General features: G+C 51.6%; 1 protein-coding gene across 10 annotated transcripts in view; it reads left to right on the top strand.

Annotated features, from left to right (window-relative positions):
• The window catches only part of ZFHX3 (zinc finger homeobox 3), an 832685-nt gene that overhangs the window by 605785 nt on the left and 199456 nt on the right, over positions 1–27444 (top strand). For 6 of the 10 annotated variants that reach the window (XM_090063359.1, XM_090063361.1, XM_090063365.1 and 3 more), the window contains one exon: positions 5771–6079. The gene's annotated coding sequence lies outside the window, so the exon portion shown is untranslated. Of the gene's footprint in view, positions 1–5770; positions 6080–20741; positions 22015–23781; positions 24382–27444 lie in introns of those variants that run through there. The other 4 variants (XM_090063366.1, XM_090063362.1, XM_090063363.1 and 1 more) reach the window with 3 other exon arrangements.

Below are 27444 nucleotides of genomic sequence, written 5' to 3'. Positions count from 1 at the left end.
CATGCTGGCCTCCCCCGGGGAGGTGTCCCAGCTGGATCCCAAGACAGCCATTGCTCAGCCACCGGCCTGGCCGGGGGTCCTCGTCTCGGAGACTGCCCGGTGCCGTCCGCTGCGCCGTACCTGGAGTCCAGCCGATGCGTGCACGCTGCCTTCCCACATCTTGTCACCCGGCCTGATTCCTGGTCGCTAGCCCTGGCTGCTTTATCTCTTGTCCAACATCTTCACTTTGTGACTCCAGGTCCTGACCTTGAAATGCCTTCTGGCCCTTGGCTCCTGGCTCCTAACTCCTTGGCTCGATGTGCTGGCTGAAGACTTCAGGCATCTTGGATCTGCCTCTAGCCCCTGGATTTGGCATCTAGGACGGCTGATGTCTGCCTGACTCGTGGCCTGAAGAGACCTCGGAGTCCGTGCGGTCCGACCCCCTGCATGAGACAGGCATGCTGGTCCCAAATCGTCCTGGTCAAACGTTTGTGCGAGCTCCTCTCGGCAGTGCACCATTTGTTGTAACGGCGTGACGTGGTTCCTGGTGTGCAGGCAGTGGGTCGGCCTGAGACCCTGCCGGGGCCCGCGGCTCTAGCCGGGAAGCTGAGCCGCCCTCCCCTTCCCGGCAGACGCTGTCTCAGGCCTCTGCAGACTCAGGCAGGTGATGCACGAGTGGAGCGGTTTCTAAGCTGTCATGGTAATCCTGTCAGCACCAGGACTAGGAATGTCATGTCTTTTCAAAATGCTACACCAGGATGTCATTCTTTTGGCTGCAAGATCCCAAAATATATTCAGGGTGCAGGTCCACGCTCTCCTCTTTAGGGATAAAAAGGCCTGTGTTTTTCTATCTAAAGTACTTCCGTTTCTTAGTGGCTTGTGTAATATACCTAGTTACTGTGGCTTTTTTCCTGAGAAGTGCGTGGTTGTACACGCACACTGTTCACTCAGAGCAGACGCCCTTCAAAGACTGAACTTTCCTTCTCCTACTGAGAGGGAATCTCTTGGGCAGAAGTGAGCGGTCGTTATGTTTGGGATACAGAAGTATCAAGACTTGTTAAAACAATCTGCAAAGTGCATTAGTCAGGTTGTAAACCTCTAACCCCCCAGACCTTTCTCTCTCCAGTGGAGTGAAAAAACAGCGGTTGGGGAGGGGGCACCGCAGAGGACCACGGAGTTTGCAGCAGCCTTTCTCCTTCCCGTGGCTGCTTTGCTGCTCGTGAAAGGGCGGTGCTGGCGGCAATGCTTAAACTCAGGCACAATCTGGAAGAAGCTGCAGGCACCCCGTACATTTCCCCCCCAGCCTGCAGCACAGCGTGGTTTGCCTGCTCTTCCCCTCCACGGCTGCACTCACTTATGCCTCCTGATCCTGGCGGGACACTTCCAGCTATTTTCCTGCCTGGTGTCCTTTCCTCGCAGCCAGCAGTGCCCCTCGACCTCGGCACTGCTTCCACGCTGCCTGCATTGAACTTAGAGGCTTAGATAGCGTGGGGGCAGGAAACGTATGAACCTGAAAGAGAGCGACTTGCTGCTATGCAAAACTCTACGTGGATGAATGTCCGCTGGGCCCTGGCCAGAGACTACCAGCTTTCTTTCACGTGTGACCTCTGTTAAATATGAACCCAGGAAAAGCCTGAAGCCAAAGGCTTGCTGCACCTGCTGTTGCCCCCAGATGGCATGCACTCCTTTCCGACTGTGCGATGAGCTGCAGGCGAGCTCTGAAGCGGGGCCCGGAGTGCTTCTCCCACTTCTCACGTGTTGCATCTGTCGAGGCTATTTCCTACCAGTAGTCCTCAAACTGCAAAGACATTAGATGCAAACAGGGGTAAATAGAGCCCCTATGTAAGCTATCTTTTCATTGGATGTTCACCCATTGTGCAAAGTTCAGAATTAGAAGTGACAAGAGATTTTCTTATACGCAGTCACACACCTGTGTAACAATATGGCCGGTGTCAGGTAAAGTGAAAGGACTGACTCAGTGAGTGTGTCTACACGTGCATTTATGCCAGCTTAAATTTACCACGAAGTAAGCCGGAATAGGCCAGCATCTACACGTGCAGGCATGAAGGTGTATCAGTGCTGTGTGTCAAATGATTTAGGACTAAAGTTAGTCCCGAGTCAATCCATACATACAGGGTTACTGCACAGTAAGGCGTCTACATGTGCATTACTGCACAGTAACTAATCAGGTGTAAATTTGATACCTGTATCATGCAGGTATCAAATTTATGCCCCAAGTTGGTGTAAGTTGTCATAGTTACTGTGCAGTACGGGCATGCACGTGTAGATGGGCACTTGTCCTGCACAGTAATTTAGGTTACTGCACAGCAACTGCATGTGTAGACGTGCCCAGCATGGAGTCCACAGCTGGCAGAACTGTGTGACCAGTGGGTGGCAGCTTTCATCTAAAGCACCATCAAGGGAGACCTCCCCCCAAGAACAGCGGTGATGCCCTAAAACGGGGGGCTCAACCCCTGGACCATGGGTCAGATGTGGCCTGCAGACCCCTGTTATCCAGGCTTCCCACGAGCTTGGAAATTTGGCAGCGGGGAGCAGTGGCAGCTAACTGCCTGTCCTCTGCTGTCACATTTCCGGACCGGGGGGAGCCCTGCAGGCCAGACAGCGTGGCCCTGCACGCGGCATTCAGTACACGGGACCAAACGGGGCAAGGCCGGGCCAAACGAGGCAGTGCAGAGCGTCACAGGACCGATCCTGACGTGCGGGGCCCAGTCCAGCTCGTGGACTGGCCTTGCATCACTTCTCCCTCGGGGGGGCCAAAAGGTTGAGCAGCGCTGCCCTGAGACAGGTACATTCCAGTGCCCACAGTCCCTGTAGGCAGGAGGGGTCCACACATATCTTTTTAAAACAAAGTGTGTACAGTTAAGTTTGTAAGGTTAACGTGGTGCAAACTAGGGTTGAAAAATAGTATTAAAAACTAACAAAACAGGGAATATTTTGTAACGCTCCAAAAAGCTTGCGTGATGCAATGGATCAGATGTTTCTTTTTATGATTAACACAAGCTAAAATATCAAGGTAAGAGTCCTGGATGCCCGGCTTTGCTTCTGTAGTAAACAGCGAGTGCGTTTTGCTCTCCACGGTAAAAGGAGGTTCTTAGAGGTGCAGGTCTGAATTGATCTGTCTGGCACAGTTTACATGCAGATTGTGCTTTTAACATATATGAATTTTGCAAGTCAGTTGGGTGGGTTAAGTGCTGGAACAGGCTAAAAAGACTGGAAATCATCAGAGCAGCCCTTATGATATGGCACGCCATGGAGGAAGTTCACAGCCGTGACTTTCTGAGGGATGCTTACCACTCCAGTTAAATCACCAGGAATTGCAGGTTCTCAGCACCTCTGAAATTCAGGCCCTTGATGTCTTGGAGACAGGAGGCTGGTGCTGTGAATATATGCTTCTGTTGTTCTGCGCTTTATCTGCTCGCTTCTCCGTTGACGTGTCATGCCTGTAGGGCATAGCTGAGATTCACCAGTACCTCATCCCCCTGTGTAACCAGGTCACACACCGAGCAATTGTCCCCTTTCTGAGCGTGAGCCTCCTCTCCAGACACTGCTGTGCTACCTGCACAGCTGCATCATAATGCTGTATAAAATGGTATAATATTATGTTGCATTATAATAGGCAGAAAGGGCCTGGGCAAAATCCTAGAGGCGATGCTTTTCTTTTTCCTCTGGATTTTACCGTATGTCTTGTGACCCCTCCAAATGTTCTGGGATTGTTTAAACGGAGAATTCCCAGTATGTTTTATTTTTCCTTCTGCCATCTGTTTGCATGTGCACAGGATGCGCATAACAAGCCTAAAAGTGTGACGAGGTTCTTCTACTACCCCACTTTATTAGCGAATGTTGGATCTCGTGCAGCTTTCTGAAGGGATCTGATGGGAGCCAGAAGGGTAAGTCAGCAGGAAGCCTTGTGGACTGGAGCAGTTGTCTGGTCCTGGATAAGGCCAGGGCCTCTTCTCTTTCTGTGCAATGAAACAAAGCACAAATTCCGCACAAAGCGAGTTTGGGAAACAAAATATGATGCAGACGGTCGGCAAAGAGTCCCAAGTCGGCGCGCGGGTCTCCTGAGCTCTGCATCGCATTCCAGTCGCCAGGTGCCGGGAGCTGGACTTTCTGTTTCCCAACACGCCTGGACGCCTTCCAGCGTTTACAGCCTCCCCTTCCCAACACCCCACGTCCTCTTGCTGACCAGAAGCTTTACAGCTTTAAAAAAAATGTTTTCTTTGAATTTGAGGCTCTTTGTGCGTGAATTGTGAACGTGTTCTAGTAAGTGCAAATCGAACTGGCACTCCCAGTGGCTGTGTGGAAAACTGTTTGTGGGATTTGTTTAAAACAAGAGCTTTCTTCCCTTGCAATGAGCTTGTGTTTGTGCCTGTATTAAGCTTTCCTGTATCAGTCTGGACTTCTGTATGGATGAAAAACGGAGTAGCCACCAAAGTATCGGGAAGGTAAAAATGAGTAGAAAATGGCATGTGGCCAATGTTTATAAATCTTTGAATAGGATCATAAAATCATAAAAATAATCACCAAAAGGTAAATAAATTACCCAGGTTACTACTTATTTTCACGTACAGTTTGACACAAAAGCTGAAGCCATGAATGATTTATACATGTTTTAACAATAATACTCATTTTCCTGAAAGATGGTCAGCGCTAAGGCTGCTGTGGGCACAGTGCCAGTTGTTGAAAGGTTAATGTTTCAGCGGCAATACATTAAATTATGAATAATACTCGTCCCAAAATGGAAAGTTATTAGCTCGGTGAGCTTAATTAGCCCAGCTAGAACTTTGCCATCAGCGAGCAGTGCCCACCGCTACGGCGTGGCTCTGCGTACAGCGGGGTTAGAAACCAGAGGCAAAGCTAAAGGAGCCTCTTCTTTCGCACAGCCTGACCTTGGGTCACGGGGCTCACTTCTCGTGCGGCCGCGCTAGCTGCTGGTGCTTGCGGCACCTCTTCAGGGACGGTCCAGATCACGCCCGCGCTGAGAAGTCAAGGCCCAGAGGCGGTGGTTGCAGCCCGTTTGGGTCCAGCGTTGCCGGTTTCTTGGGCACTCAATGGAGACGGGCTTAAAAATCTTTTCTCTGTGGAGTCGCAGGCACAAGTTCTGCTGCCAGAGGACGCTATGAACTGTAGTGCAAGTTACTGGCACGTGAATCCTTTGATGTACGTGAAACGTATGGGTTCGTTATATGGGTGAATTTAATCAGGTTGGCCTCACCCTGCTGACCGGTGGATGTGTGGCTATATCCTCCGAAGAGCCATAAAAATGGCCATGCCAGAAAGGAAGAGAGACAGCGGGCCCAACCCATACGTGAATACAGGCGTGTGCCAGAGAGGAGGCTCCTCCTCAAGAGATGTCCACAGTAGCAGGAGGCACTAGCAGGCTCGTAGTAGGAGCGTAGGGGTGTTACAGGCTTGGCTTGTGATGTTCAGGTGTAATTAGTGAAGAATGGATTTATTTGCAAAGCATTTTTCTTCATTAACGCTTGTTCTTGCCTGCAGTATTTAGGCCTTTACTTCCACAGGCATTTACCTCTTTTACTCATTCATTTATGTAAGGAGCAAAGCGTAGATTTTGTTGCTCTTGGTTTATTAGCCAGGATGAAGCATTGCTTTCAAAATACAAACCACTAAGTCTTATAGAATGATTACTGTTTATTCTGTCGTGGTAGACTATCCTGCCAACGGAGCCGGAGGTGCAGCACGCGACCCCGGGCACGTGCTGCACTTGTGAGAGCCCGGCTCAGTCTGTCGTGTCTTCTCGTTCTTCTAGGTTGGGACAACTTTGCCGAAGAGGAAGTGGAGAACTGCACAAGCTCTGAACCATAACGGCACAGTAAGATGTGGAAGTGATTTATTCGTTCCCATTCCACCACCATTTATGAGAATTAAAAGATGTTTTAATACACAAGAGAGACTGGGCCAAGCATCGTAAGAGAAATCCACCAAGAAGCTGAACTGCAGAAACGAGGCCACTTGTTTTTGCTGACTCTACGTGTGCATCTTTTCATATTCTGAATGGAAAGGAGGAGTCCGGAGGAGAAGAACAAGACGTTCCCATCCACATAAGAGACAACACCAGGTAGGGAGCTGATTCTTCTTCTTCAGTTATTTCATTGCTTTATTAGTTCCTTCTTATCCCTCTCTGATACTTTGCTGATGGGTGATCGCAATTTGTGCTTGTTGCAGTAGGCGATGTGTTGTGAGAGTGACTGGCTTGGAAAACTACAGTGATGTCTTTTTATAGTGCGGAGCCGGTCTTGAGGACAGAGAGAAGAGGGTAGCGTGGTGAGAAATAATTTAATCGCAGCGTGGATGTAAGAGCGCGGGGTATGGTGCAGGTACCCCTTGTTGCATATGTAGGTGACAGGAAGGATTGTAGTGGATGTGACCGTGATGGAGAACAGAGGACTAGGAGGGGGTGTAGGGAGGGAGGGATAGAGAGTTCATTTTTAGGCATGTTTAGTTTGAATTGACAATGAGCCATCCAGGAGGAAATACCAGAGAGATGACCTGAAACGTGAGATTGAGCAGGGAGCACTGGGCTGCTGCGGAGAAACTGTCCTGCAAAGATAACTAGACCAGAGCATGAACATTTGTTTTCGAACCCAGTTACTGTAGTTCCAGTTTGCCATATTATGGCATAACCAGGCTAAAGCATTAGAAGAAAACAAGAAGGAGGGGAGGAGAGAGGATGTGTAAACTTGTACAAACCAGTTCCCCTTTGTAATTAGTCCTGGAGAGCAGGGAAGCAGAAGCTCGTTGTGCATGTGTGGTCATTCAAATTTACTGTTGTTCTTATTAAAGCCCAGTTCTGCAATAATCTTATACCCAGGTAAGGGTAAAAAGAGAGCCAGATGCCCCTAAGCAACCCATAAATAGTGGAGTGAAGACAAAGTGTTTATTACTTAGCCTCATGAAGGCCACATAAGTGCTCTCCCAGGGTGTGTATATGCCTGTGTCCCAGCTGCCAGGTCTGGCTTAGCTTTATTTCTCAAAACACTATAAAACTGGAAATCATTGTAATACTTGATTTTATCTGACTAGTCTCATACGGTATCTTCAGCCACTTAGCTTCTCTTTTGTAGGAGCAACAGGGTCCTCATCTCCCCTGCCTTTCTCACAAGATCTCTTGCAGCATCATTGCCACGGTCTGCCCCTCTCCGGCACCCTTCCCCAGGCAGCCCCCGCACCAGGACGCACTCTCCACGTAGAGGCACCATGCAGGTTATGGTTGATGCCCCTTTTTATTTACAAGCCAAGTTTCCTTTCATTCCAGCACACACTCCTTCTCACCCGCTCACATGTGCATGCATGCATAGTCCACCGTGGAAAACCTCTACGCTTCTCCTAAAGGACTCCCACGGTTTTTCTGTGTGCGGATGCCAGTTCTTTTTGGTTCCCTTGCCAGAGAAAGAGGCTGCCAGTTGTTCAGAAAGCTGGCGAATTGTAGAGGCTCGGGGAAAGAAGTCCGGGCGAGCAGGAAAAGTAGAGAGCTGCTGTCCCGGACCAAGCAATGTTCTTGGTTTCTGCAAATATCTTGAGACCACAGCGCCTTCCTCCATTGGTCTGAGCCGCATCCTGCCACGTTTTCTTTCCAGCACGTTATGAGAGAGCTGCAGAAAGGCGCGCTGATACGGATGAAGCTGCAGAGCTCGGACGCGGTGGAGCGTCTCTGTAGATGCCGACCCTTCCAAGAAAATTTAGCTTTCCTTTCCTATCCCACAGCCCTCAAAAGGAAAGTTTCAGTCTTCGTTTTGGAAAAAAAAACAAACCCAACTGCTTGAATACGGATAAGTGCCACACTCTTGCAGATAGCCCGAAACAGCCTCTCCGAGAGAGGTGTGAACTTCCCCATTAATCACAGAAGAGTGATTATTTTGAGGCCTCAAGTTGACAGTTTAAATGGCAATGCTGGTAAATATTTAATTGCTGAGACATATATGGCATACGTGATGGTGTGGCATAAAGGTCCTATCAGCATGACTTGAGGAGGTCCCCATTACATGTGAATGGAGACACCACGAGTGAATTATGCTGGCTACCCTAAATGCTTGCTGGTCAAACCTTAATACCCGTATTACATGATTGTGTGTTCTGTATAAAACATACGTTGCAGGAAAGCTATTTTAGGAATGTTTTAGAGATTTTATTGGGACGATTTTTCGCATCCATCCCTCTTGCTATAAAGCCAGGTGCCTTTGTTACCATGAGTCCAACTGCACAAGACCAGAGGGGCCTATAAAAATGTCGTTAAATGACAAAGTGGCTTTCATAACTAAAAATGTCACAGGCATGAAGTCAGATAGGCCAAGATCTTCTGGGGCTAGAAGCAGGTGCTGGGTCTCATTGGGAAGCTGCAAATCTCCCCTTCCAGTGGGATAAAGCTCCATTTCTAATCCGACAGGCTTGCAGGATATTGCATTTTGACATCATTACGTTTTTATGAATCGAAAAGCTGGCACTCACCTGGCCTGGGCCTTTGCTAGGGATAATTTTGAGGGAAATACCATCCTTGATGAGAAGGAGGAAAGAGTTTTCAGTAGGTTAATTTATTTTTATAAGCTCCAGTGTTTGAAACCGTTAAGGGACTTGATTTGTTAGAGTATCTGTGTTTGGCGCAATCGTGATCGGGCTGTGAGCAAAGGGCAAGGGAGAGTGATCAAAGGAGCACAGACAATAGCTGTTGTGGCAGGGTGATCATCATCTGTGCATCACTATGTAAGCACCTCAAAATCGATAAAACGTTATTTAAATAAGCCTCTCGATTCCTTCTGCTCCCTCTCAGAGAAAACTAGTGTCATTCCTGCAGTAGAGATAGGAAGCCAAGGCATGGAGTAGTTCAGAGGCGTTTTACAACTCCCCCCCAGCCCTGTCAACCTTGTGTCTGGGGACCACAGGCCAGACGATGAGTCTGCGGCCGAACTGGGAAGAGAGGCCACAAGTCCCTGGTCCGATGTGCACATCCTTAACGGTATGTAGGCACCTCGCTCCTGCTGAAAGGAATGGCAGTCAGGCCCCTCGCTTCTGCTGGGGGTTTGGGCACAAGCCTGAAGACTCGAGACCGTTCCCTCTCCTGAAGCAGCTTGCAAGACCAAGCCCGTATGCGCTGAAATAGGTTTTGCAAAGGGATCTCGTGCAAGGTGTCTCAGCTCCTGCCTGGCTCCGTTCAACACCAGGTTTGGAAGGAGCTGTGCTTGGCCGTGCTTTAGTGAAGCTTTCAAACGCAACAGAGTTGGCAGCGAGGATGGGAAAGGGCATCATGTTTTTTTCCTTCTTCAGGGTAGGTAGGGATTTTTATTCCTTTCTCTCTGTGGGAACAACAGTGGTCAGACGAAAACCAAAAGACCACCATAAAGAAACAGTAATATGACATGAACAGGAGACCATGCCATTGATAAAGAATGGCAAAACTGAATTTAGCATCCTTTTCGGCTAACCATGAAAAACAGGATGCTCTACTGGATCTCAAAGACCTTTTGTATCTTCTTCATTTTTTATTGCAACTTCCCTCTTTCAGGTATGAATGGTTTAGATTTACAAAACAGTGAGACCTTTATTGCTGGCCAGTTTACTAATCAGTTATTAGTCTTTAACACATTAATGTGAAAGCAGTATCCAGAAACCTGTCAGGATTGGTCCCCGTCATGCTGGCACTTTTGCAAAAGCTAACAAAAGAACAACCTCTGCCAACGCACGGAGGGTGATATTTTAAGGGTGGAAGAAGACAAATACATAAAATACACACTTTTTTCCCCTAAAAGTATTGTTATTTTTGTAAGTAGACAAAGAATCAGTTCTTCCCTTACTCCTAGCCACCATTAATTGACTAACTTCATATAATCCAATTTATTCTTTATATTGAGATATTCCCTAAAACGTGAACAGAACTTTCCAGAAAGAGGAGGGCATGGGCCCTGCTCCAAAAACTGAACATCGTACAAAAAGGAAGGCAAGGATTTTGTGGCTGATGTCTCTGATTGGACCAGCGACGTGGCTGGGATAGGGCTGTACCAGATGTCGAACGCTATGCATGCCTCGTCCCAGAGACCCGGGGCACAGCCTTGCCTCTTGCATCTTCCCTGGCCCATCCCAGCTACGCCATCGCTCCAGCGCGACTGAAAAGAGAGAGTCAGACAGAGAAAGGCAGAAAGCAATACAGGAGTCTAGCAAAGGCATCAGAGGACAGGAGCTTATTCATCCCATACTAAGCTTTTTTGGGGAACACTTCTAAATGGAGCAACCTCCCACTTCTGGCAGAGCCGGCTCCCCCGCCGGCCTGGCGCGCCAGCACCAGCTGCTCCCCCCGCCTCGTTCCCATTCCCGGCGCCCTGCCTCCCTACCGACGAGCAGGTTGAATCGCAAGATAAGTTAACAAAATAGAGAGGCAGGAAGTGAGTTGGCTATTTCCTCGGTATTGCAGAAGTGGGTCCAAGGAAGAGTTTGCAGGGTTTTGTGGATGTTGATTGCTCCGGGGCTCACAGGAGCAATCGTGGCTGGGGACCCTTGTGGGAAAGCACCCCTTTGTGCCCGGCTCCAGGCGAAAGGCACACGGCTGCCTTGAAACTTGGAGGTGTTTCTCCTCTCTCCGTCCATCCGGTGCAAAGTGGTAAATGTGCCTATTAAAGTGCTAATGTCCTACAAGTGGAATCCCACCTCCAAGTGTGTTAGGGTAATGAGTTCACACCTAACTAATGGAGACTTAATAGACTCACTAATGGGCTGCCTTTTCCCCAACAGTTTATGACCCCTCAGGATGGCAGTTGTTAGGGCAGAGCGAGGTTAGAGGCTGAGCGCTGTCCTCCAGCCCGTGCAGCAGCTCCCTTTGATCCCCCTGGTCTCGCAGCCCCTGGCCTCGCTGACTTGCTCTGGCTCTGGAGGCAGTTTCCAGGGACACCGTCTCTCCACCTTTCTGCGAGGAAAAATAAACAGTTTGAGGCTCCCGTGTCTTTATTAAACATTTCCTTTAAACTGCATACTTTGGCGCCGTGCCCAACTGCACCAAGAAAGCTTCCACAGAGCAGCGCGAGCCTCCGGCTTGGCCGCATGGTTCCCAGGATAAATGACGCTTTGAGAGAGCACGCACCTGCGGCGGGAGCCCTCCCCGGCTCGGGCCCCGCCGGGCATCCCACGGAGTCCCCTCGGCTCCCTGCCACACGGGAGCCTCCGGGCGTGTTTGGGGAAGAGACGAGGGTGACTGAGGCGTGCCTCGCGCGCTTGTGCGGGTGCCTGCGCCCACCTGGCAGAGAGGCCCGGAGGCCTACCGAACGCAGCGAGCTTTCATCCTGGCGCGGAGGGAAAGCAGGGGGCTCAGGAGCTACAAAGGGGAAGTCCCTTCGGAGAGAAAGCGCACCCTTAAATCCACTGCGCACAGAAATGAAGCGCTGGTGCTTCTGCGCGTCCCTACCTGCCCTCCTGGGCCCCGCAGGGGACCCGCCTCACTTCCAGCATAGCTACCTGCTAGCGAGACGGGGGGGCTTCGCGGTCTTACACGGGCTTCTTCCCATGCCCCTGCGCTCTTGGCAATAGGGCAGAGGGAGGGAAGAGTGCGAGAGCCCGCGTGCAGGGAGAGGGAATCGGCCAGATGGTGAAAGCAGAGACGGGAGAGGGAGGCTCGGCAGGCGTGGGGCAGGGGTGGGAGAGGAGGAGTGCGGGAACATGTACCAGAGAGCGCGTGTGAGCGTGCGAGCGAGCGGAGGGAGGGAGGGAGCGCGCGCGAGAGACGCAGTGATGTCAGCATTTCCTTGCGGACTGGTCATGTGGTGCTTGCCAGGTAAACAGTCTAGAAATAGATGGGAGGAAGGCAGCGTATTGCGTGGAGAGCAGGGCCCGAGGAGCTCGGGCTTCACCCTTTCCTCACCGCTGCATCCCACACAGGCCGCTTCCCGCAGCTCAGACAGGCTGGCCCGAAACACAACAAGGACGACAAAACCGCGGCTGCCAGATTAAATTACAGTCTCCAGCATGTCATGTCATGTTGATTTGAAAGCGCTGGCAAATCAAGGAGAGTGATTTTGTTAATTTGCAAGGCCCTGGTTACAGCGCATCCCTTTCAGCCCCTCTTTTGGTGGCTGGGTTGTACTGCCCTGCAGCGAGCACAGCTGCAGGACCCAGGGAGCTTGGGACGGGCGGAGGACTGCGTTTCCTTCCAGGCAGCAATCAGAAAGCTGTAAACTTTAAGGGGACTCGGTAGAAAGCGCCCAACTGCCGTAGGGGTTTGGTAAAGTAGAAGGAAATCAGTTGCCGTCAAACGTGGATTTTAAGTACTTTCATGAGACGCGTATCCAGCAAATGAGGCCCTAGCAGATTGTGCATATAAAGCTCTGGGAAACCCTAGAAATAGTCTCCACACTGCTGTTTACCTCCCTCTCACCACTCAGATCCCTCCTTGAAACGTACTTCTCCTCCGAAGCCTTTTCTGCAGTAAGCTGCTGTTGAAATTAATAACAAGAGCTGCCTGCATTGTTTGGAGACTGCGACGTCTAATCTTCGGCCATCCTCTAGATCCTGCTTGGACTACTGTACCCTCTGTTCAGTTGAAAACCTGGCCTCTAGTTTACTTTGATTCTGGGGGAGGAAAAGATGCTCGGTCCTTTGCCGGGTTGTGCCGTTAAATTGGAGGTACCCGGGGCAAGGAGCCGTATCTGCTTCTAGCATTCTGGATTTGTATTCGTATTGCACAGTAATTGTAAGTAAGCCATTTTGAAGCGTTGGAGGAAAACTGAAGGAGCAGAGAGCTGGGGAAAGTAAACAGGGCTAGCACGGGTGACCAGGTCCCTTGCTTTCTACCTGGCCCTTTCTTTCGCCCAACACAAATCCCACAAAACAAAGCTTCTGTGCCCCTTAAATGCCTTGTATTCTGCGAGTGGTAATTTTACAAGGACTCAAATAAAGTTGGACTGCAGGGTGCAGCACTGCCTTGAAAGGGAACCGCAGACACTTCCCCCTCGGAGCCAGTTTCCCCTTTGGAGCAGTTCATAGCTGAAGCCGAGTGTCAGATTGTGGCATAAATATACTATCAGCCTTCGGGTTGAAAGATGGATACTTGATACCTCTCCCTGTTGCTGAAATGCACCGCATACATCACTCAGACGCGATTCCTAGATCTTAGTACGGTTATTTTTTGAAGCATTATGTAACTGGATTGCATGGTCAGTGGCGCTTCCTTAACAAGCCTTTCAGCAAACCCTCTGTCTGCCTCCGTCGGTCCGCAGCTCTGACACGCTTATTCGTGCAGGCTCCGTTCAGAGCCAACTCCCTGCTAAACACAGCTAGGAGACAGAGGGAGGCAGGCTCTGAACAGCTCATCCGCTCCCCTCGCTACGTGGATTTCTTAAGGGCAGTCCTCAGCACGGACCTGGGTCTCATCCTGCCAGTACCAGCACGGGCTAGCACCGGCATTTCTGAACGGAAAAGGACATAGACTTTCTTCCTTCCCCGTGGGAAAAACCTTTCAACGAGGAATCCAGTGGAGATCTACCTTTTATATTCAAAACCTCTGGGCAGGCCAACAGGAGAGCTTCAGTTCCTGCTTCCCTTCCTCTCTCTCACAGGCATATAGGTTTTCCCACGCTGCAGCAGAGCCGTGGGTCAGCTTCTGCCTCTGGCACAAGTTCATGCTTGATGCTTCAGAAAAAGGTATAAAATCCCTACAGCAGGCTTAGGTCCTTTCCCACCAAGGTATTCAGGTCCGAGTTTTGCCTGGAGGCGAGGCCCCTAAACACATTTGTACATTTGGCCCTTGGCTGGCAAGGCAGTACAGTGCAAATCGGTGGGGTAAGAGGGGAGAATGCTTTGCCAACCCGTTTGTCCTTAATTCGTGTTTTACAGGACTTTATTGTTCTTGTCCTACTTGCGTCAGTGCGTTGGTTATGGCCGTGCCTGTCATTGCTTCCTGTCTCTGATTGCTGACTATTGCACCAGCCCTTGCAGAATTGATCCAAGATATTAAAAAGTGTGAACTTCCCCAGGGGCCAAACGGCAGAAGTGGGACTGTGCCACGAAATACCCCCCAGTTGATGACTGTCTAAAGGGAGGCAGAATGCTAGAAAAACCCTGGTAGCTGCAGGAATTAGAAAAATATTGCCCCAATCCTGCCTTAGCCTCCTAGCAAAATCTGAATCCAAATTGTAATTGCTTCTTGGTCTCCACCACACTCCCTGGCCCTGCTGTACCCTCCTTCTCAGCCTGCTCACTTCATCCTTCTAGCCCGGGTTTCTTCTCCACTGCTTGCGAGGAGTTAAAGCCTTTCTTCCCGCTGCAACCAATGACTGCCTCGCCTTAGCAAGTGTCATGTGACGCTGTGCAAGAAGGACGCTTTGGAAAGCATAGCAAATTGTCCTGTTATGTCCATTTCCTTGGTGGAAAATGCTGCTGGGGGCAAAGAGTCAAAGTGTAGGGAGTACGAGCTCTTCCTGATAGTATAGACCTACCTGCATGCAGGCGCAGCTTTTAAAACTATGCTAAAGTTTGTCCTCGAACGTTGCCCTGCGTGGCTGATGTGGGTAGTTAGCAGCATTTTCCCTACATCATTCCTAACCCGAACTGCCAGAAGCCTTACCTGTAGTTTCACCGCTTGGTTTGATTATTTTGATGCCTCCAGAGTCTGTTTCTTCTTTTGTTGTCAATCCTTTTTATCTAAGGCTTCCCATTTCTGCCTGCAGTCAATGCTAACTAGAAGATACAGACTGGAAATAAGGCCACAAGCAATTGGGCTCGATGCAGGAATTAGGAGGTGAAATCCCGTGGCCTGTATGTCACAGGAGGACACGAGATATAATGACAGCTGTCCCTTTTCGACTGCTTGTGTGATTGCTTTTAGCTGACAGAAATGACTAATTTTGGTACCAGAGCCTTAGACTGTTTTTACCCTGACAGGCTGGAGCGCTAGCAGAGAAAGTATATGTTCATAAATAGTTGTTGGTTATTTCTCCAGATCCCAAACGTGGGATTCCTATAGACAGATCGGGGGTGGAGGAGGCGACTGTAGTGAACACACAACACAGTTCAAGTTGGCAAAGAGCCCTTTCTTGAAGAATGTAAGTTTAACCTTTAGCATTCAAGTGTCTGGGCTGAAGTGTCATTACGAGCAATACTTTCCTCCAGCATAGCTTCTCCCGGCTCTGTGAGGAGGGTTCCCTACAAGCCCACCCACTTTCCCCTTTCCTTTCCTGAAAATTAAAAAAAAAAAGCTTCAGCCACCTCTAGGCCTGTTTGTAGCAATGACAATTTCTTTCTAACAACACCGAGATGCCCTGGCATCCGCGCGTGCTGGACTACCCGGAGGGGCTCTGGGCTTGCTGCAGCTCACAGAGCAAACACTTTGCAAGACCTCCAGTTGGAAACATGACCTTTGACCCAAACTTAGGCTTACAGTTTGAATCAAATGGTTGGACTTTCCCCCCTTTTTTTTTTAATCAGTCCTTCACAGTCTGGATCGCAGATTAGACGATTATAAAATGATCTGCAGCAGATACCTATTACAGTTTTTTTTTTTCAGGGGAGGGGAGGGGAGGGACGAGAGAAGAAAGAGGCAAAAAGCAGCTGATGAAAAATGGCTTTTCAGGAAACGATCTAAAACGGGGCTCAGCTCTTCCCCCTCTCTAGCACAGAAGACTTAATCAAAATGTGAGGTTACGGCAACATTTGAAATATTAGAAAGACATCAAGAGACGAACATCAGACCCTGCTGCAAACGGACAGACTAGATGTGCCCCCAAATAGTCTCCATCTGTAAAACACTTCAGGACTGATAGAAAACACACGCATCCCAGGCATAAGCGTTCCAACAGAAGGGGGGGTGCAGGGGGCAGCGAAGGAAACGCGAACCGAGGAGAAAAGGAGGAATTCCTGGGCTGATCTGGGTGCTGAGAAGGGAGTCCCTTAAGTGAGGCACTTCCTTTCAGACCTGCCATGTATTTGCATCCCATCCATCCTCTTCAGCCTGGGTGCCGAGCTGTTTTAAGGAGCGTTTTGCTGATCCGAACAATTGGTCAGGGAGGAGCAGGACCCTCCCTCTGCAGTTTCTGTAGCTCCCTGGTGTTCAGTTCCCATAGCACGGCCCTCGGAGGGCACAAATCAAAGCCGCGATACTGCCTAATAGGGGAGGGTCAGGGTTAGCTGCAGGGTACATCACTGATTGAAGTCACACACGGCATCCTGTCTTCAAATAAGCATGTCTCATATAGGAGACTTACAAATGTCAAATATGCCTACGTTCAAGATGGGCAATATTTGGAAACTTAGGGCGGTGCAATTCTTTGAAATGTCTCGTCTGATAAATTTCACAACACACACACACGTGTGGGAATTCGTAAAAAGAAGAGCCAGTCTTTGGGAACGCACCTTTTTCCCAGCAGACTTTTTTATGCAGTTATAATTTGTGCCCTTAGACAATTTTCTTTTCTTAAATAAAAAGATGAGATGAATGTAATTTAATTCAAGGGGATGCAGATGTACTTTGTCTCCATCCATCACAGCAGGTTGGTTTCTCACCATTTTCTAACTTCAGTGTGGGGAACAAGGTTGCTGTAAAGCCAGAAGGGCCTGCACAGGTGGCTAAGGTAGAGGAGAATGACTCAGTCGTGCACATGCTCCCTCCCTCCGTCTTCATCTCAATTCTGAAACAAATCTAGGAGGGAAGACTTTCAAAGGCAGAAAGGCCAGCTAGGTGCCTGATTCCCATTGCAAACCTTTGAAGATGTAAAGATTTGGAAGGCTGTGAACTTGTTCCTGGCGTGTATTTGGGGAAGTTTCTGTGACTTGTGAGCCCTTAAGAAGGAGGGGCTCTTATTCACAGGTGGAAGGGCCCTTCTTGCACTGAAAAGATGCAAAATATCTTACTGCATTTGATACAGTCATGCTGAATTTTGTGGAGGCTACTTGGAAAAGAGGCTTGAAAACAAACTCTTTCCCCTCCCCCCCCCAAAAAAATTAATTAAACAATTTGTTTTAGAATTCTGTTAGTTTGTAATTAAATCTTTGCTTTCCCTTTTAAGGTTGTTCCAATACATTTGAGTTTTATTGAGGTTTTTGTATTTAAGAGTGAGGAAATTGAACATGACAGTGGTTTAAAAAATGTTTATTAATTTCTGATCTTGATGACAACACAGGAGGCACAAGGTTAAACAGGCATTAAAAAGTGCAGTTGTAAGATACATCCATAGAGTATTTTGAGCAGAAACCCCAGGTCACAAAGCCATGATGCTCAGGATTTATCTGGTTAGTGCGTCCGAATTAAATGCCAAGACTTTTTCCTGATTTTTCTTTTAAATTAGAGTTGGGTATATAGCTACATAGGAAGCGTTCATTGTTCCCCTTGCAGGAAAGTCTGACAGACCTTGAATTAAGGCCTGGAAAATAGGAAAGCGGTTGTCTTAGAAATGTGCCAGAGCCCTAAGACGTATCCATGCAGTGACATACCCGGGAGGGTGAGGCGGCTGGACCAGCCCACCGATGTCCCCTCATACCTAACGGCTCAGATAATCCAGTGGTCTAAAAAAAGAAAAGAAAGATTCAGATATCCATTTTTAAAAAGATGTTACTGAATTTTAAAAAAGAGAGAGAGAGAGAGATCATACAGCTCCCTGATTTTCTTTACTGCAGATCCTCTTGCAAATCTTACACCACGTCTCTCTCAAGAAATGCATCCATCCATCCCTCTGGCATGTACATTTCTTAGCGGTGCCCATGACACAACACGCACATGCCTCCAGAAGACACTCGCACGTCTGTCTGGGGCTGCTCAGCAGTATGCCTCTCCAGCCCTGCTGAAATTCTGCATCCTGACAATGAACGTGCTGCTGTTGGCGTCTCTCTTCTCATGCCGCTTGCTAGGCATGTTCAAACGGGCGCCATGTACGAGATCGCTTTTGCCCCTCGCTTAGCTCTTTCGCAGTCAGGTCGGTTGCTTCGATCCTCTACGCTGCTTGTACCTTTTTGAACCCTTAAATTAACGCACCGACTCTGAGGTTTCGTTTTAACCCGTCCCCCCCACCCCCCATTCAGCTGGATGTAAACAAACTTTCTCAATAAAAATACAATCCGAGCCTTGTGCAGGTAAATTGAAGTAATAAATGCTGAGAAAACCGCAGCCCCTTTCCAACTCGAGTACCAAGGTTTGATCCCAGATTTCATTGCAAAAGAGCAGAGGGAACTGGAAACCTGACAAATGCCTTCAAATTGACCTGTCTTCTCACAATGCACACTGTGTTTAACATGAATGGCAGACTTTATCATTTGGAGCTACTTCAAGGACTCTGGCCCTTCATGTTTTGTTTTAATTCTCTAGACATATTTCCAAGAAGCAGAAAACGATACTAACAGTTCCTATCCAAGCTCTTTCTAAACAGCGTTATGTTTTACAATTATTTATTGTCCTTCTTAAGACAGAGGTTAAAAAACAGCCTGGAATTTCCCCCGACACACAGGCACCATGCTCACGTCCCGGTCCCCAGCATCAGCGGGCCAGATCGTCCAGTAGGTCCCTCGGATCTTTAACTCCGAGTGGTATTTCCGGGTCTTGCTGATGGGGGTCTACAGTTAATTTGGTGCGCGGCCCATTGAATTCAGGGGCCGTTCCTTGCCCTTCATCCCACTCGTGTTTTGGGGAAAAGCTTTTTCATCCTGAACTGCTGGATAGCCAGACTATTTCCAGTCCGGGGGACTGTATGCACCTACAGAATGAAGGGAACCTGGACACATTCACCCCAGCACACGTGGAGACCTACGTGCTCCTCATCGCACTAGTAAGGACCTTGCAGCCTGGTCATCTCTAATCCTCTTGTCTTTACCAGCTTGTTAAAGAAAAGTTAGCTCACTAAGTAAGTTCAGTCTCAAGTTGTATAACGCTGTATCCAGCATTTGCTCCACCAGTGCAACGGTGGAATTGCGAACACACACATCTGAGACCAGACAAAGGTGAAACGTGTCGTACTACTTGATCCAGTGACCGAAGTGTTCGGCCAGCTCTTGCTGGATGAAAATACCTATTCTCTTTTCAAGGCTGACTAGGGGCTGGAAACCTCCCTGCTGCTAAGCACATTCAAGAGACCCACACAAAAGATACTGGGCATTTATACCCATGAAGGTGTGTGCGAGCATACAAATAAAATGGAAACAGCCACGGTGATGCATAGTTGAGATTTCCACTTAAACAGGATTAAAATTTCCCCTCTCTTTTTTTTATTTTTTTGCACTTTAATAACGGAACGTCGTTCCCCCCCACAGCACAATAACTCTTTCCAGGACAGCCGAATTTCCTAGGCAGCACCTAGAGCCAACGTGTGCCTAGTCACACGGCACGCACTGTCTGCCGTTTGTCACCACTCTCTGCAATCGTCTCAGCCGTCTGTAGTCTGCTCCCCCGATTTCAGTGTTTGTGCAGCGGGACAACGGCAGGACAGGTCGGCTCACCGGCAGGCTCCGTCCCCCTGCCCTTCTGCCCCAAGCGGAAGTGGGAAGTCCTCTCCCTGCCCCCCCCAAAGTCATACTCGCCTGTCACCAGGGCGAGGGACAACTCTGCCTCCTCTCCTCCGCCAACTTCTGCAGTGCTCTTCCCCTCGTGTTCTGCCCCGAGCGGCTGCGGCTTGACCCCGCGCTGCGCTGCCTGCGGCCGTGGGAAGGGCGAGGCGTAAGAGCGCTCCTCGCTCTGGCTTTGCTGCTGACCCCAGGGGCTGCCGCGGGAGGGGCGGGCTGCGGTAGCACCTCTGACCCCAGGAGCTGCAGCTGCCCTCCTCCTTTTCCGGTCACTTTGAGCGCAGAAACAAGGACAAGAACGCAGGAGCTGCGAGCGCGAGGGGAGAAGAGCACGGCAGAGCCGGGGGCCGTTTGGTTTGCGTGAACTACCCAGACAGACGCGCTCCCGCGTGTTTGCGTTTGTGGAGTCCACGCGTCCCCGTGGCGGGGAGCGAGGGGGCAGAGCCTGCCGCGAAGGTGCGAGGGAGCGCGGCCGGCAGTCTCCGTAACGGTGCCGTGTTTCCCCGGCCCTCTCGCCGCACGCGCGCGTGTAAACAGGCAGAACCCATCCCCCGCGCGGGCCCACGCCAGGGGAAGTGTCCCCCGCCTAGACGGAGCGCGAGCAGCTCCAAGTTGGTGGCTCCGCTCGCCAGAGGCAGCGCGATGGGGCTAGGGGGGCTTGGCTGTTTGTTAAATTAAGAAGTGGACAAGTGGACTTCTCCAGCTCTGCTCCTCACGCGAGGCGCGGCCAGCCCCCCGTGCACGGAGCGACGCGCGGGTCGGGTCACAACCTCCAAATAAATGTCACACTTACGCTGCGGTCGCTCGGCCGGCCCGCTCCGCTGTCCCGGGGACGCCTAGGAGGGGAAAACACGCGGGTTAGTCGGCCGGACACGGACACGCACGCCCCCCGCCCCCGCCCCCACCCCCACGGCGGGGGCGGCCCGGCCCGGCCCGGCGGGGCAGCGCGTGAGGCGAGGCGAGGCGAGAGCCCCGAGAGCGGGGGAGGGGAGGCGGCGGCGGCGGCGGCGGCCCATTGTGCGGCCTGACAAAGGCGCGGCGCGTCGTGCGGACTCTCCGCTCCGCTCCGCGCAACTTTCCCGGGCGCAGGTGGAGGCGGAGGCGGAGGAGGGGACGCGGAGGAAGGGGAAGGGGAAGGGACGGGGAGGAAGGAGGCCGGCCGGCGGGGGCAGGTGCCCGCTCCCCCCGGCGGGGCCGCCCCAAGTTTGGGCTCCGCCCGCCCGTCCCCCCCCGCGCGGGCGGGCTCGCTCGCATTGATCCAGAAGGTGGCTAATTAGCCCTTCCCGTCGTGCCTGGGTAATGAGGCACATGCGCACTGCACTAATCAGCCATTTTTTGCAGGAAACTAATTAGCAGAATAAAGATCCAAAGAGTTTCCCCCCCCCCCGTGCGAGCGCGCCCCCTCCCCCGCCCGCCGCCGCTCGCCCGCCCGCTCCCGCCGCCGCCGTCGCCCGCTCACAGCGGAGTCCGGGCGCTCCCGCTCCGCGCCCGCCGCCCGCCCGCTCCGCTCCGCTCCGCGCCCGCCCGCCCGCTCCGCCCCGCGCGGCTCGGCTCGGCTCGGCTCGGCCCGGCCGCTCCACCATGCTGCTGCTGGGCAGCGGCGGCGGCGGCGGCGGCTCCCGCCCGGCTCCGGCCCCGGCTCCGGCTCCCCGCGCCCGCTGCTGCCGCCGCCGCCCCGGGCTGGCCCGCCGGCCGCCCCGCTGCCGCTGCCGCTGCCTCCGCCTCCGCCTGCGCCTCCGCCTCCTCCGCCTGCCCGCGGCCGCCCGGCACTGAGGGCGCCGCCGCCGCGTAAGTGACAACTTTCCCCTTCCCGCGGCTCCTCCTCGGGCTGCTTTGCATGGCGCCGGGCCGCCCCCTCCTCTCCTCCCCGGCCCGGCCCGCAACTCCGCGCCGGGACGCTCGGCCTGGCCCGGCCCGGCCCGGCCCGGCCCGACCCGCAGGTGCCGCCCGGCCCGGCCCGGCCCGACCTCCCTGCCCGGCCCTGCCCGCGGGCCGCAACAAAGGGCAGCGCCCCGTCCCGTGCCCCGGCCCCGGCCCCGGCCCCGGCTCTGCCCAGGCCCGCGGGGGAGGCCCGGCGCGCCCCTCGGCCGGGGGAAGGCGGCGGCGCGGGCGGCTCTGGCCCCGGACTCGAGGGCAGGGCTCCTCGCTCCGTCTCCGCCGCTCCCCCAGGGCCGGCCGCGGGCACGGAACTCCCACGGCCGCTTCCAAAACACGCGTGTACAGAGAGAGGATCAGGTCGGGCTACGACTCGCAGCCTCCCCTGCCCTGCCCTGCCCTCCCCTTCCCTTCCCTGCCAGGTATTTGCTTTGTAGCTTCCAGCTTTCCCTCCCCCCGCCCCCCTCTTCCCGCAAGGAAGAAAAAAAAAGTATGTGTGTGTGTTGGGGGGGGGGGGAATAAAACCATTGAGTTTAGGCAAATAAGGCTCGGTCTCCGTGTCCTATTACAAAGCACTTTGAATATGCAAGACGTCGTCGCACAAGACCAGTTATTCCAGTTAGGACAAAGTTAAAAAGCGAGAGAAAAGCCAGGCGTGTGTAGATGGTAATTTGTTGGCGAGGCGGTCGTCCGTGCAGCTCTGCCCCGTTTAATTTGCCCCTCGTCTGGACCGGTGTTCAGCCGTGACTCCGAAGCCCCGTCCCGTCCCGTCCCCCCCACCCCGTGTCTTGGCGGAGCTTGGGAGGATTGCTGCAAGCAACGCGTTTTCTGTCTTTTTGTTGCCGTGTCTCGGAGGAGAGTTGGCAGGGGTGGTGTGGTTTGCAGTTGCACAATATGTTATCATGTTTTTAATCACTAAATCATTGCAGCGGTTATAGATTTACAGTCGTAGGGTATTACCGAGAGGAGCGGCGGAGGCGATGTGCGTTTGCTGTGCGTCTGGGTGTGCGTGTGCCTCGGTGAACTTTTACGTGCTGGGATCTGTCCCCTGCTCTGCGGACGAGGAGAAAGTTGCCGTTCCCCCCATCCGCGGAGCGAAGCGGTTTAAAACCTGGCAGGCGGCCGAGCGGAGTTGGAAGGACGGGTGCGGGAGACGCAGCGTGACCCCGTTGCCTGGGCGGGGGTCGGGGAAGGCGGGCCAGCCGCTCCAGTTCGCAGCTCGGCCACCTGTGCTGGGACTCGGGGCCGGCTGGAAGCTGCAGCGTGGGGAGCAGGACCGCGCGCCCGGGCAGGCGGTGACCCGGTGCGTCGTGTCGCCGCGAGCCCCCTTCCCGCTCCTGGTTTTCATACGGTTATGTAACAGAATCCTTGGCAGCATTAAAAATTCAGTATTACAAGCCGATTGTAATGCTCCCTCATTAGGGAGCACTGTCTGGTCCTGTATTAAGTGAAACGCAGAGCGTGGCGTTTGGATTATAAACACCAATAAATATTAAATATCGGCAGAGGAGCGAACGGAGGCAGCTGTGCTCTGCCCACTCCCCGGCTGGCCGGCCCGCCCGTCCGTCCATCCTTCCCCGGCCCGCGCCGGGCCTCTGTTTTCCCGCGGCGCGGCTGGTCCGGCTCTCCGGCGGCGACGCTTTCTCGGGAGAGGGCTCGGGGCCGCACAAAAGGTTTCGAAGTTTGTTTTGTTTTGATCTCTATTAACCAGGTCCTTCAGTTTGCTGATGTCATTTCCTTTCATATTTGAGCTGTTTGTTGTGCCTCCCCCCGTCTCAGCTGGAGCCTACGGCGGTGCGGGGAAGTGCAGCCGCCGAGCAAGTTCTGGGTTCAAAGGCTGAGGGTCAAGTAGTGCCTTTCCGTCACTCTCACATTTGCCTGCTCGGGAAGGAGCTGCGATCCCAGGATCTGGTTAAAGGCTCGGGCATCTACTTTCTGTGGCCTGTCCATGGGCTGCCGTGGCAGGCGATGATTCATCTCAATTTCCTTTTCTCTCCCTTGCTCCCCGTCTTAATGTCTTTAATACTCTCCTCTGTCCCTCCCTCCCTCCCCCCTCCACAAAAAAAAAGTTCTAATGACGACTTCAATTCACTTGCAAATCTGAGGCCAGCATTAGTGGGGCTCCCGCTGTGAAAAGAAGGAAAGTGTTGCAAGGCTTTTTCCCTTAATTTCTTTCCTCGTCTTCATCTCCAGTTTAACATTTTTAAGTGGTTTTTTCCTCTCCCTGGTCAGCTGGCTGACTCGGAGATAGGGATCCAGTTTTCCTGATGTTACTAATATTACCATCCAGCCCCGCTCTCCTCCGCGAGCAGCCTTCGGTCAGTAACAAAAGCAAACAAAAGAAGCAGAAGGGAGGAAAAAGAAACTAATTGTGCTAACTGCAAAGGTGGTGCTTCATTTTATTTTATTTTATTTATTTTATTTTTTTTTAAGGTCTGACTGTACTAGGAAGAGTGGCCATTAGGAACTTTGCTTCAGCTTTTCTGCAACCAAGCTCTGGTGAAAAATGAACCAGCACTGACACTTGGCTTGATGTGACACCCCCGGGTAACCTCTTTCACTTTCCACGGCGCTGGCCTTTTGTTCCCGAAGAACTGAGCTAAGGTGCTTTTCAGTCAGACCAAAGGCAGCACAAGAAGTCTCCGCGTGTGCTTGGCTCCTTTGGATGGCCTTCTCGTGGTTATTGTCAGAGCCGAGTCTAGCAAACAATCACGCTGGTGAGACACAAAAGCAAAAACATTTGTCCATGGTTTTTAATCTCTTCGGTTTAGAATTTTTTTTCTTCTTCTTCTTCTTCAAATTTCGCAGTTTGTTTGTGTCTGGGGAGAGAGCAGTGGAATAGCACGGAGCAGATTTACTCTGGGCCTGGCCAGCAGTTGAACAGCTTCAGCAGAAATCGCTAAATCCTCAACTGATGGACATATGGCTGACTGCATTAGTCTCTCTTAACGTTTGCTTCCGCTTTTCAGCACAGCAGTTCTGGTATCCCGAAAAAGCAGGAAGGGAAATGCCAGGCTCCTGTGTTAACTTTCGGTAGGCACCGTTTTTGTTGACATCTTCCTCCCTTGCATGTGCGTCCCTCGCTCCTGTCAGTCCCAGGTCTGCTCGTCCGCTGTGGAGGAATTGTTAGGCAACCATCTTATTCCTGGCTGTGCTGTTGCTGGAACGAGCGGTGTTTCTGCTACGGTCATTTAATGATAAAAGTGTCTTACCCAACATTGAAGAGATCGGTGGGTTTTAGAAAAGGCTACTTCCCCCCCACCCCAACCTCCTAAGCCCGTCAACTTTGTTTTGAGCGGAGCGCATCCCGCCTTTAGCCTTTGTGTGGGTTATGTGAGGCTGAATGGAGACGCATGTGTCGGACGGGAGAGATGGTCCATGAAAAAAGCAGGAGTCCCGTTCCCTCCCTGCCTCCTTCCCCACATCTGCACCGGGCGTGCAGCTGTACTTCCAGGTCTGTCGGTGCTTTTTGTTCTCGGTCCCTGGGTTTCGGACGCCGCACCGCAGGCAGAGCCTTCCGTGGCCGAGGCGAGGTGTCCGGGGTGTGTGCAGGACGACTCCATTTTCTCTTCCTCCCCCTTCTGGAATCGCACCGTAGCCCGTTAGTCCCCGATGGCAGGCTTACACCTCTGCGTTAGGAAGAAGGGAAAAGTAAAGCAGACGGAAGAAATTCTGCTGGAAACGGGCACTGTTTTCAGCACCTGCCTAGGGCTGCCTGTGCTTCCTCCTCCTATTTTCTGTCGTTTGAAATCTGGGTAGGATTTTCAGTCTGTGGAACTAATGTTGGCACGATAGAGTTGTTGAGGGTTGTCGTGGCAGGAGAATGGGAATCGAAACATCTGTGCATAGGCCTCGGCACAGCAGACTCTAATGGTTTTGACGGAGCTGTTGTGGTCTGTTGTCTGGAAAATCTGCATTCTACATAGCGCCCGAGGGGGGCCTCGGCACCACAGACCGTAACGTGTACCTAAATAGGACTGCCTAGGCACAATGGGGCGAGGTGAGGGCAGGGGGATCTTCGCTCAACATCCTGCCTCTTGGCTTGCTCTGGATTTACAATTTTTTTTTTGTAAGCACAGGGAATGATTTAATGCAAGAATAAGCGTAACCAGGCTCAATTGCACTAAAAGAAGAAAAAAGTGGTGGGGGGGAGAGAGGAAATACCAAAGGTTTCCCTTTTTCGTGGAAATGGTGGAGCTGGTCATCTTTGTCCCTTATTTCAGAGGTTGTCTCTGCCTTGGAAGTGCAAGAATGTGAACGGGATGTACGTGTACTCGCTGCATGTGTATAAAGAAACCTGGCTGGTGCAGTTGTATCTGAGTGGGACTTCCCAGCTGGCGCAGGTGCTCAGCCTCCCGTTCTGGAAATGGAGGGGCTAGTGAAAGCCAGTGCTTTCTGTTTCTGTTTTTGTTTCGTTTTCTTAACGCTTGTCTTGCCCGTCAGTCCATGCGTTCGGACGAAACACGACTGACTGGCTTCCAGAGAAGTGGAGCTGTCGGAGTGACCGTTCCCATTTTCCTGGGGGTGGCACAGGACACAGGCGTCCATCTGTCAGCGTTGCAGGGGCGAAGTGTTGATCTCCCCAGCAGCCACTGCTTAAAGAACGTATTTGTTAAGAATGGCCTTTTAGACCAGGACTGCATTATGTCTGCTTTCAGAGAGAGGGTATACTGTACAGTTCAAAGCTCTTTCTGATTTGGAATGATTTTTTAATTTGGGGGTATTGAGAAGGGAGCCGTCTGATTCGGTTGTGGAGCACCGCGGCCTTCAGGTTGTGTGCCTGCTGCTGCTTGGAGCCCAGAGCCTGCTTGCAGTGTGCATCCGCGGGGATGGGAGGCTGCTGGAGGGGCCTGGGCGGTGGAAGAAGCAGATTGTAATGGCCATTGTTCAGGACCCTCTCCCTGCTGAAGGATCCTGACCTTGTCTTGTGGCCCTCTGGGCTCTTTTACATTTTCCTCTTGAAGTCATTGTTGCATTTAAGATATTTAACTGTTGACTGGCTGTTTTTTGTGGTGTGATCCCATTATTAATATGCCCCTTGTTTAATAAAAGTTCAAGCGAAACAGCAGAATTAGGTTTTCTCAAAGCAGAAACATTTTTCTGTCGTCCCTAATTCATTCTACAACATGCGTTCCTGGGAAGGTGGAAAGAGCAAGCCCAGAGAAATCAGGCTTTCAGGTCTCGGGTTTCAGAAAAGATTGGGGTTTGGAGAAAGGAAGGTAGCTTCTCTCTCAAGTTTGGGGAGGGGGTGGGGCTGGAGATATCGGTAGCGATAGGACCGCAACAGACAGTATTATTACTGTTCATGGAGGATTCTTCCTCCCCCCATGGGAAAGTTAAAATTATGTGTTTTGTGCAGTATTTAGCCCTGTCTGAGCACTTGCTCTGAGGACATGAATGCACCTGTAGAAAAATCATCATGCCCTAGAAATGAATGAAATAGGCAGGTCCTGGGAAGTAAGAGTTTGCTGTGATGCTGTTCTTTCTTTGTGTGAATACTCTGCCTGCTCCATTCTCCCTCCCAGTGTACCGATAACCTAGGATGGCTGGCTAGAAAGTTTGTCGAATCACTGCCTCTCTGGAATAAATACAGATACGTGCTTCGCAGGGCTTGCCTGGTGTCTGCATGAGAAGCCGAGAGAGAACCGCAATTCTTTCCATCAGCAATAAACTAATTGCAGAATGGCCTGTTAGTGTGCCGAGTTTTAGATGCCCCCCTCCCCCCCCATCATACCATAAGCAAGCTTGTTCAGGCGTACTGCCGCACATATGAATCCCAAACCCTGTCTGGTCTTACGGTGGTGGGCACAACACAAATACTCTCTGCGTTATTTTGGCACCTGTGCTATTGCTGTTCAGTGTATACCCATACTGTTTTCTGGGTTTTTGCCTACCTCTTACGAAACAACGGTGGGGAAAAACAGAATAGATGGATGGGTGTTGGAGGCACTTGCAGCCTGAAGGGGTTGCAGTCAGAAACAGCCCTAAGTGGGCCGGTGTATGATCCACTTTGGCCTACCAAAGCCCTTGTGTCTTGGTGAGAGATTGAACGCTTGGAGGATGTGGCTGTAGTGCTGGGATTTGACTTGGGAGGCT

This window comes from Crocodylus siamensis, chromosome 9 (genome assembly GCF_052110815.1).
Source record: "Crocodylus siamensis isolate JL-2025a chromosome 9, ASM5211081v1, whole genome shotgun sequence".
Lineage (NCBI taxonomy): Eukaryota > Metazoa > Chordata > Crocodylia > Crocodylidae > Crocodylus > Crocodylus siamensis.
This window is presented reverse-complemented; position numbering and strand designations above follow the sequence as displayed.